We start from the raw sequence: 11023 nt of genomic DNA on the forward strand, positions 1-11023 counted from the left end.
CACCTACAAATCCAACAGCAGCAGAGAGAAGAGTGTTGACCATAACCTACCAGAGAATTACCGGTAATAATCACTGCCTCCCCTTCTTGAATTCCACCTCCTCTCTAGTGGATGCACTCCTGGGGGTATACATAAGTCCTCTGTAGGAATGCATTCAAATGAAAACCAGGGGAAGCCCTGTTCCTGAGTGAATCATTCTAAGGCCTGCAAACAGTCCAGCCAGAAATCAGTGAGGACCCCCAGCCCCGGCAAGAAATCAAGGCTACTGTCTTCATATGTTGTCCTAGGCGGGTAATGCATACAGGGGCCTTTCCTGGTGGCTCAGTGGTGAGCATGCAGGTTTGATCCCTGGGTTGGGAAGATCCCCTGGAGGAGGAAATGGCAACCCACTCCAGTATTCTTGCCTGAAGCATCCCACGCACAGAGGAGCCTGGTGGGCTACTTACAATCCATGGGGTCGCCAAGAGTTGGACACGACTGAGCGACTAAGCTCACACAGTGGGTGCAGAGCCACCAGGAAAGCCCGAGAGAGAGGGACACGGCCCTTCGAATGCTTCGTGCAAGAGGGAGACACAGGAGATGTGGTCAGGGAACTGCACGCCCAGCCAGAGGTTTCCGCGGAGCCAGTGCCCTGTGAGAAATCTTAGAGCCTCCACCCAGGCACCCACAGCTGAGGGAGTCATCCGGACAGAGAGCCTTCTCGAGGGCCCGCCCCTCAGCATCCTAGAACTTGGCTCTAGGATTCCTCCCATGTGCACCCCTACCTCTTCCTGCGCTGGGTGCCCCTGCGCCTTTGGAGGCTGGGCGAGGAGGATGGCGGGATACAAGCCGGTGAAATAGACCTTTTTTTTTTTTTTTGGGAAAACCTCCAGATTGTTTCAGAATCAGCAGGACACATGGGCCTGCCACAATAGGTTCACTTTCATGTGGAGGCTGAAGCAGGCAAGACTTCCAAGTAAAAACTCTGAATGTGAATTTAGCTAGTTTTGGATAAAGACGCCTTTCAGCGTCAATAAACACCATGAATGCAGCGGCGGCGGAGTTACAACTTAATGAGATGAGGGGAAGTGCAGAGGGTCAGGCCTCATCTCCCAGCCTCTGTCATGCTAATCAGCTGGGCAGCCGGCAGCTGAAAAACTGCTGGAATTTTTATTTGCATTTCATTTACTTGGAAGGAAATTGACCCAGATGGTCCACAAAGGCCCTGGAAGCCTGGCCAGCAGTGTAGGGCTGCACACTTCTCAGAGGGCCTGCACTTGTCTGCCCATCCTTCTTTGAGCCCAGGGCATAAAAGATTAAAACAGCGTAAGGGAATTGATTTCATGATTTTTTAGATAATTTCCCCAAGATTTCAGGAAGGACCTCAACAAACTAATTTAATCAGCCAGGAGCTCAATAGTAATTAAGGGGAAGAAAGGCTGAGATAATGAAAGAGGTGGTGAGGATTTCTTTTGCTATTGCTGGTGGGAACCTTTCTTAATTAGGAAAAGTCTAAAAAACTGGATGATGTTATGGAGTTAAGTGCGGGTGAGGAGAGCCAGTGGCCGGCGGCTCCGGCAGCCCGTGATGGATTGCCCATGCAGTCCATCTTCTCCAAAGAGAGCTCAGACGATTGGCCACGGAGGTGACCACTGGACATTTCTGTGGGCATTTGCCTGAATCTTGAAGGTTGGGGTCTCTGTGGGAGGCTGGGGCTCATTTCCACCAGGCTCCTTCCACCCAGTGATGCTCACGTCTTATCACACTTTGGGTTGGACAATAGGCATGGGGATGGAACAAGGTCAGTTTCCCAGAGCCAGGTCCTCAGACTCCACCAACAAGCTTGGGCATCTCCTTGATCCGGCTGGATCTGTGCTCCGCTCTGCATGATACTGTAGAATTTGGGAATGCAGGCTGTAGGGTCAGGTTGTCTACTTCCAAATTCAGGCCCTGTCAGCTGTTAACTATGTGACCTTGGGCGAGTTAACCTTCTACTCACTGTCCTTGGATATAGGATGGAGGTAATAATAGCACCCTCCCTATAGGTGTTTGTGTATCTGGAGTGAGGTGAGGCACAGAGGGTGTTTAGCACTCAGTCATGTCCGACTCTTTGTGACCCCATGGACTTGTAGCCCACCAGGCTCCTCTGTTCATGGAATTCTCCAGGCAATAATACTGGAGTGGGTTACCATGCCCTCCTCCAGGGCATCTTCTTGACCCAGGGATTGAACTGGCGTCCCTTACGTCTCCTGTATTGGCAGGCGAGTTCTTTGCCACTAGCACCACCTGTGAAGCCCAAATACATGTCATCTATTATTATTCTCCTTCAGTCCTTAAGTGAAAAAGTCCTCTGGGATCAATGAAAAATGGGTTGGTATAAAAATAATTGGTGCCCTCCTCCCATCTATTTTAGTACTGACAGATAGATATCTACAACATAGAGGACTTCCAATAAATGTTGGTCGGATAAATACAAGAAACACCAAGTGTCAAAGAATAAGCACGTGCTTTGGGTTGGACAGCAGACACAGGGAGTGAACCAAGGATTTGTGTCCAGGAGCCAGGCACTCAGAGTCCACCAATGAGCTCAGATGTCTCCCTGATCCAGCCAGATCTGAGCTCCACCTGGAGGACAGGCGCTCCCTTCTGCCGACTGCTGCTTCCAGACATTGGAGCGAATGGATCAAGTCCATGGCCTGATTTTCTGACCTGAAAGCAGGCAGAAAGAGAATACCTACGTGAACAGTCATGTCTTTGAGGACGGTGGCTGCAGGAGCTGGAGGAGAGTTTCTATGGCTGGGCTGGCCCTGCTTCTCTGACTCTGTGCTTTGGACTCCTTGCCTGAGCTGGGCGCTGACCCCGGGCACGGAGAGCCAAGCGCTCCCCCGCCTTGGGGTTCACCACCTTCCCTGTGATTTTGCCTTTTCCGACTCATCTGCTCACATGCTGCCTCACGTCCCCCAACCCCCAGGGCCTGGAGCGAGGCCTCCCTCAGAAGAGGAGCCTGGTTCCCTTGCTTCCTCATCCCAGACTTTGACATCCAGCTGCTCCTTCTCTGCTCCTTCCTGAAAGGGCAAGAGAGAACCCCAGACCTCCGCTCTCACGAGCTGCATCCTGACTTCACCTAAATCTTCATCTTAGAGTCTTTTCAGAGTGGCGATGGGAAACGTGGATGCCACGACAGGGCCAATTAGTGCCTGTCTTCCCTACAATGGTTGTTCTTTGGTTCTCAGTAACCAACAGTCTACCACTGTCTTTCAGATGAAAACCAACTTAAACTGTCCGATGCAAAACGTGAGTCTGTTGTCAAGAGCCAGGAGTGGGTCAGAAGTCCTAGAGACAAGGATCCACCCTAGTCTTGAAAAATGTGCTGGGAGCTGGAGCTTGAACTTGAGGCTGTTCTCTGCCACTCATCTCTGCTCATCTGGGTCTTCCTCCTCTTGCTCTGAGCACACTGGCTTCCTCTGCTGTTTTGGTCACACAGTGGGAAATGTGGTCCTTGATGGCCATGTTGTGATGTGCAGAGAGACCTTGAATCTCCTGATTTTAGTTCCACATCCAAGGGGAGGGGCTCTTGAGGGACTCATCCTCTAGGGGAAAGGTGGGTCCAGTGGCCACCAGAGTAAATGGGTTCATATTTGTGAAGCTCCTTTGCTTTGCACACATGGCACATTCTAACTACTTGAAAATAAAGGTTCAACTGGTTTTTAAGGAAGAGAGAAAAGAAATGATGTTTTTCCTCATTCTCACTTTCACACTCTTCGAGGATGGGGCAGACCTTAGAGACCTGGGAACCAGCTTCCCTTTAGACGGCTGGGGGCACTGGTGCCAGGAATTGCTCTCCACTGAGGGTCAGCGGTGAAGAGAAAAAGCAGGAAAAGACCCCAGATTCCTCTTCACAGCCTCCTGGGGGGAATGTGTTCCACCAGGAACCCTGCATCTTAGTCCAGCAGGGCAGGGTGAGCTTGGAGGTGGGGGGAGGCTCTGTGTCTGTCTGGGGAGGGATCAGGGGACTTCACTCCTGGGAGAAGGGGGTGTGGAGTTCTGATGCACACGCTCTTGAAAGGGAGCCTGACGGATGATAAAGCTGAGTCCCCGTGGCCGTCGGAGCTCCCTAAGAGGGGGTCGTACATCACGAAGCACGTGGGAATGGTGACAGGAAGCCTGGGCAGCACCATCGTGGGGACAGGCTTTGTCTCAGAGATCTTCACTTCTCAGGTGCTCTAGTACAAAAGCGGAGAGAGAGCGAGCCAGCAGCATGAGTACCCGAGGGCAGGAGGGTCTCAACCAGGAGGGTGTTTTGCCAGCCTCCCAGCCCCCAATTTCCCCAGGAACATTTGGGGGATATTTTTGTTTGTCAGCTGGGGTGGGGGATGCTTTATGATCCAGTGGGGATGGGGAGAGGCCAGGGTGCTGTCATGAGTCCTCCGGTGCCCAGGACAGGCTCCCCCGGCCCCGCCCCCACCCAGTGAGGGGCTCTCTCTAGTTGTGGCGAGCCAAGGGGGACTACTCTCTAGTTGCGTGCAGGGGCTGCTCATCGCAGGGGCTTCTCTTGTTGGGGAGCACAGGCTCTTGGGCGAGAGGGCTTCAGTAGTTGTGGTGCTTGGGCTTAGTTGCTCTGCGGCACATGGGATCTTCCCGGATCAGGGATTGAACCCATGTCCCCTGCTTTGGCAGGTGGATTCTTAACCACTGGATCATCAGGGAAGTCTGCAGTTACTTTTAAAGCCACTGGCAGAGCCCATTTTTCAGTCCTGGCTGCTTCAGATACAAAGTCCAGAGCATACAGACAAGCTTTAAGGAAAGTGGCTGATTCATGTTAACATGGCAGGAACCAACACAATATTGTAAAGCAATTATCCTCCATGAAAAAGAATACACTTGAATCAGTTCTAATGAGGTGGATGAAACTGGAACCTATTATACAGAGTGAAGTAAGTCAGGAAGAAAAATACCAATACGGTATACTAATGTATATGTATGGAATTTAGAAAAGATGGTAATGATGACCCTACATGTGAGACATCAAAAGAGACACAGATGTAAAGAACAGTCTTTTGGACTCTGTGGGAGAAGGCAAGGGTGGGGTGATTTGAGAGAATAACATTGAAACATGTATATTATCATATGTGAAACAGATCGCCAGTCCAGGTTCAATGCATGAGGCAGGGTGCTCAGAGCTGGTGCACTGGGATGACCCTGAGCGATGGGACGGGGAGGGAGGTAGGAGGGGGGTTCAGGATGGAGAACACATGTACACCCGTGGCAGATTCATGTCAATGTATGGCAAAAACATACATTTTTACCATATTGTAAATAGCCTCCAATTAAAATAAATAAATTAACTAAAAAAATAAAATAAAAGGTAAATTGTTGGGTTGGGAAAAAAATAAAAGGCTCTGAGAAATACTCCAGGGAAAAAAAATTAATTTTTAAAAACTGAAAAAAATATATTAAAGTGAAATGTCATTGTTTATGAAGCAGGGTCTGTTTCAAAGAAGAAGAAAGAGGAGAGGGTCTCTTCATGCTGATCGCATTTGCTGGCAGCCCCAACCTGGCTCCTGCCGCTCTGGAAGTGGCCTTTGGAAGGAGGCATCCAAGGGCCAAGTACTGGGTGGAAGCCACAAGGGATCTAAATGAGAGGGGCAAGGCCAGCGCCCAGAGAGGGGTATCAGAGTGTGGCTGAAACACACCTCTGCTTCTGTGAACGTCCCAGGGTCCCCAGTCCTCTAGATTCCAGAGTCCCCACGGCAGTGCCTGTAAGATCTTTCCGCACCAGGGGTCAAACCCATGTCCCCTGCGTTGACAGGCAGATTCTTAACCACTAGACCACCAGGGAAGCCCACTTCTTTCTTTTTTATGGCTGAATCGCATTCCATTGTTTGTATATACCAGAGTTTGTTTATTCATTATCTGCTGATGGACATTTGAGCTGTTTATCCCTTTCAGCTGCAGTGAATGGTGCTGCTAAGAACGTGAATATACAGGTGCTTGCTTGAGTATCTGTTTTCAATTATTTGTGGGTATAAACCCAGGAATAAAAGTGCCGGGTCACATGGTAATTATATATTTAACTTTTAAAGAAACCCCCAAACTTTTCTGTAGCAGCAGAAACATTTTACATTCTCACTAGCAATGTACAGTGGTTCCAATTTCTTCACATTCCTGTCAACACTTAGTCTTTTTTTTTTTTTTTTTTAATTGTAGCCATCCTAGTGGGTGTTGAGGGCTTCCCTTGTGGCTCTGGTAAAGAATCCGCCTGCAAGGCGGGCGATCTGGGTTCGATCCCTGGGTTGGGAAGATACCCTGAAGAGGGGAAAGGCTACCCGCTCCAGTATTCTGGCCTGAAGAATTCCGTGGACTGTATAGTCCATGGGGTCACAAAGAGTCGGACACGACTTTCACTTCACTTAGTGGGTGTGAAGTGGTACCTCACTGTGGTTTTTATTTGCATTTTCCTAATGCCTAACAATGTTGAACATCTTCTGACATGCTTTTTGGCCATTTGTATATCCTTTTTGGAGAACTGTCTATTCAGATCCTTTGCCCAGATTTTAATCAGGTCATTTGTCTTTTTGTCTTTGAGTTGTAAGAGCTCTCTGCAGATCGCAGTAGAGTACTTTCATCTGATGGAATTGTTGTCCTCAGCTGATCCAGAGAACAGGGCATGGAGGGGCACAGAAGGGAGAACGGTGACCTCCCATGTTTTTGTCTCTAGTCTGGACTTCTTCATTATACTCCAGACTTGTATGCCTCTGCCTAATGACATTTCTGCCTGAATGTATAATAGGTGAGTCAGATTCTATAGATCCCAAACCATGTTCCAGTCTCCATTCTTTCTTCTCTTGGCATCATCTGTAAGTCACCGTTAATTCCCCTCTTTCATATTCTGCATTGAATTTATTAGCAAATCCTATGAGTCCCACCCCAAGATTATAGTAGAATCTGACCTCCTCTCAGCCAAAAAACCTGCTTAAAACTCAACATTCAAATAACTAAGACTGTGGTATTCAGCCCATCACTTCATTGCAAATAGATGGGGAAACAATGGAAACAGTGAGAGACTTTATTTTGGGGGGCTCCAAAATCATTGCAGATGGTGACTGCAGCCATGAAATTAAAAGACATTTGCTCCTTGGAAGAAAAGCTATGAACAACTTAGACAGCATATTAAAAAAACAGATAAATTACTTTACTGACAAAGGTCCGTATGGACAAAGCTATGGTTGTCCAGTAGTCATGTATGGATGTGAGAGTCGGACAATTAAGAAAGCTGAGTGTCGAAGAATTGATGCTTTTGAACTGTGGTGTTGGAGAAGACTCTTGAGGGACCCTTGGACTGCAAGGAGATCCAACCAGTCAATCCTAAAGGAAATTAGTCCTGAATATTCATTGGAAGGACTGATGCTGAAGCTGAAACTCCAAAACTGACTCATTTGAAAAGACCCTGATGCTGGGAAAGATTGAAGGCAGAAGGAAAAGGGGACGCCAGAGGATGAGATGGTTGGATGGCATCATCGACTCAATGGACATGAGTTTGAGTAAACTCCAGGAGTTGGTGATGGACAGGGAAGCCTGGCCTGCTGCAGTCCATGGGGTCACAAAGAGTCAGACACAACTGAGCAACCGAATGAACTGACCTCCTCTCACTGCCTCCTGCCTCGTCCTGCCCAACCTGCCAGGAAATCCTCCTGGGTTATTTCAAAGACTTTACCCTCATGAGGGTAAGGGTTTTGTCAGTTTTGTCTACTGTTTTATCCTCAGATAAACTTGTAGAATTCCTCTCTTCGTGGTGTCTGTTTCATTCCAAACGACTTTCCTATTTTGGGGTGTTGTTGGGTGTCAGTCCTGGACATGTGCTAGCGATTTAGAGTTGAGTCTGTAATGCTGTTTGGAAGCTCCGGCTGTGAATGGACCCACCGACTTTGAGGTTCACCCTACAGTGGTCTCATTGGATCTACTGCCAAGGAACTGCCCATGTCAGTATCTTTATTTTAAACTCTTGGACTAAAAGATTTCCCAGTCTCCTGTCTGGCGGGTCAGAGTCTGGCCATGCATGTTCTGGGAGCCAGGTGGGAGAATGTAACTGGTAAGGGTGTGGGGGAAGCCAAGCAGGGTGGAGAGGGAATGCTGGAACTTTAGCATTTGACATTCCTTAAGCACAAGAGGACCTAATCCTCCTGTTCTTAGAATCACACTGTCTCCAGTCCTCTTGTTCAGAGTTATTCTTTTTTATATATTTATTTGTATTTGTTTTTAATTAATTTCTTTATTTGTAATTGGAGGATAATTGCTTTACAACGTTGTGCTGGTTTCTGCCTTACATCAGCATGAATCAAACCTAGGCATACATGTGTCCCCTCCCCTTTTGTTTATTTATCTGGCTGCACCGGCTTCTAGTTGTGGCATGCAGGGTCTTCTAGCGGCATCAAGTGGGATCTAGTTCCCTGACCTGGGATGGAACCCAGGCCCCCAGAGTCTTAGTCACTGGACCATTAGGAGGTCCCCAGAGTTCCTCTTCACACAGCAAACATCTCATCTATGACAGGAGAGGACTGATGCCAGGTGGAGCAGGGTGGGTGTCGGGGTCCTGGGGTAGAGCTGCTTCTGAAATGGTTTCTCCTCTTTGTTTCAATTTCTCTCCTTCACCCTCAGTTTCAGAGTTACCTGGTGCTTCTAATGTGATAGGAACGGAGTAGATGGAGGGTTCAGCTTGCTTAGTTTCCCAGCATTTGGTGCTGTTTGTCTCTCCAGTTTAGGATGTCTAAATTTCACTTTTGTTTGTCTCCTGTTCTCCTGGATTCTACAGGGTTGCTGCTACATGTTCAGTCACTTCAGTCATGTCTGACTCTTTGAGACCTCAGGGACTGTAGCCCATCAGGCTCCTCTGTCCCTGGAGATTCTCCAGGCGAGAATACTGGAGTGGGTTGCCGTGCCCTCCTCTAGAGAATCTTCTGGATCCAGGGATCAAACCAACATCTCTTTCATCTCCTGCATTGGCAAGCATGTTCTTTACTGCAAGGATTACCTGGGAATTCCTTCTACAGGGTTATGTCTCCAAAAAAAATCACTTGATATGGTTTTAGTGGTGTTTCCAGAGGAGTTAAGTCGAATGCATGTGTTTAATCCATTATATTAGCCTAGAACTCCTTGCTTCATCTTTTTTCATATAACTGTCATAACTTGGCACCATATTATATATTTAACTACTCATTTACAACCTTTTATGCACTGGAATGGTAACTCTTGGAGGACAAAGACTTGATTTGTCATGTTTATGACTATATTGCTAGTACCTATTTTTTTGGGCTCCAAAATTACTGCAGATGGTGATTGCAGCCATGAAATTAAAAGACGCTTACTCCTTGGAAGGAAAGTTATGACCAACCTAGATAGCATATTAAAAAGCAGAGACATTACTTTGCCAACAAAGGTCCACCTAGTCAAGGCTATGGTTTTTCCAGTGGTCATGTATGGATGTGAGAGTTGGACTGTGAAGAAAGCTGAGCACCGAACAATTGATGCTTTTGAACTGTGGTGTTGGAGAAGACTCTTGAGAGTCCCTTGAAACTGCAAGGAGATCCAACCAGTCCATCCTAAAGGAGATCAGTCCTGGGTGTTCATTGGAAGGATTGATGCTGAAGCTGAAACTCCAATACTTTGGCCACCTCATGTGAAGAGTTGACTCATTGGAAAAGACCCTGATGCTGGGAGGGATTGGGGGCAGGAGGAAAAGGGGACGACAGAGGATGAGATGGCTGGATGGCATCACCACCTCGATGGACAAGAGTTTGAGTAAACTCCGGGAGTTGGTGATGGATAGGGAGGCCTGGAGTGCTGCGATTCATGGGGTTGCAAAGAGTCAGACACAACTGAGTGACTGAACTGAACTGAATATATAGAGAATGCTCAACAAATTTATTTGAATAAATGAGTGTCCAAAGGGGAATTATTTTATATATATATATATATAATATAGGTACATACACAGGGTGGAAAATTGTGCAGTCATTAAAATGTCTCTGGTGAATGTTTAACGTGTGGGGAAACACCATACTATAATCCTGAGTGAAAATCACACTGTACAAATGCAAGATATGGGATGACTTCAGTTTTATTAGGCAGATAGACAAATAGATGTCAGCCTTTAAATACAGTGAATTTTAACAGTGATTCTCTCAGTCTTATGGGATTATAGCTAATTTTCATTTTCTCTGCAATGTTTTCCTGTATTAAAATATATTCTACCAAAGGTTCAATCCCTGGTCAGGGAACTAGATCCCATAGGCCACAACTAAGAGTTTGCAGGCTATCACTAAGACCTGAGGCAGCCAAATACATTAAAACAAACAAAACAAACAACAACAAAAAACTAGAACTGGGTCAGAATGTTTTTAAAAAGGTAATGTTGGCCTGCGACATTGGACTCAAGTATAGTTGTTTGCTAAGGACGCCATAAGAAAGTCCCACAGAGTGGATCCCTTAAACAACAGAAATTTATTTTCTCATGATTCTGGAGGCTGGAAGGGTGACATTAAGGTGAAGGCAGGTCGGCTGTCCTCTGAGGCATCTCTCCTTGACTTATAGACGGTCATGTTCTCCCTGTGTCTTCACGTGGTTTTCCCTCTGTGCATGTCTGGGTTCAGATTTCCCCTGTCTCATCAGGACACCCATGTGGTTGGATTAGAGCTCATCCTAGTGACCTCATGTTAACTAAATTGTCTTTTAAAAGAACTTGTCTCCAAAATGCTTTCTAACTGTGGTGCTGGAGAAGACTCTTGAGAGTCCCTTGGACTGCAAAGAGGTCAAACCAGTCCATCCCAAAGGAGATCAACCCTGAATATGCATTGGAAGGACTGATGCTGAAGCTGAAGCTCCAGTACATTGGCCACCTGATGGGAAGGGCCGATTCATTGGAAAAGATCCCAATGCTGGGAAAGATTGAAGGCAGGAGAAGAGGGTGGCAGAGGATAAGATGGCTAGATGGCATCACTGACTCGATGAACATGAATTTGAGCAAGCTCCAGGAGATAGTGAAGGAGAG

Source organism: Cervus canadensis, chromosome 9 (assembly GCF_019320065.1).
Source record: "Cervus canadensis isolate Bull #8, Minnesota chromosome 9, ASM1932006v1, whole genome shotgun sequence".
Lineage (NCBI taxonomy): Eukaryota > Metazoa > Chordata > Mammalia > Artiodactyla > Cervidae > Cervus > Cervus canadensis.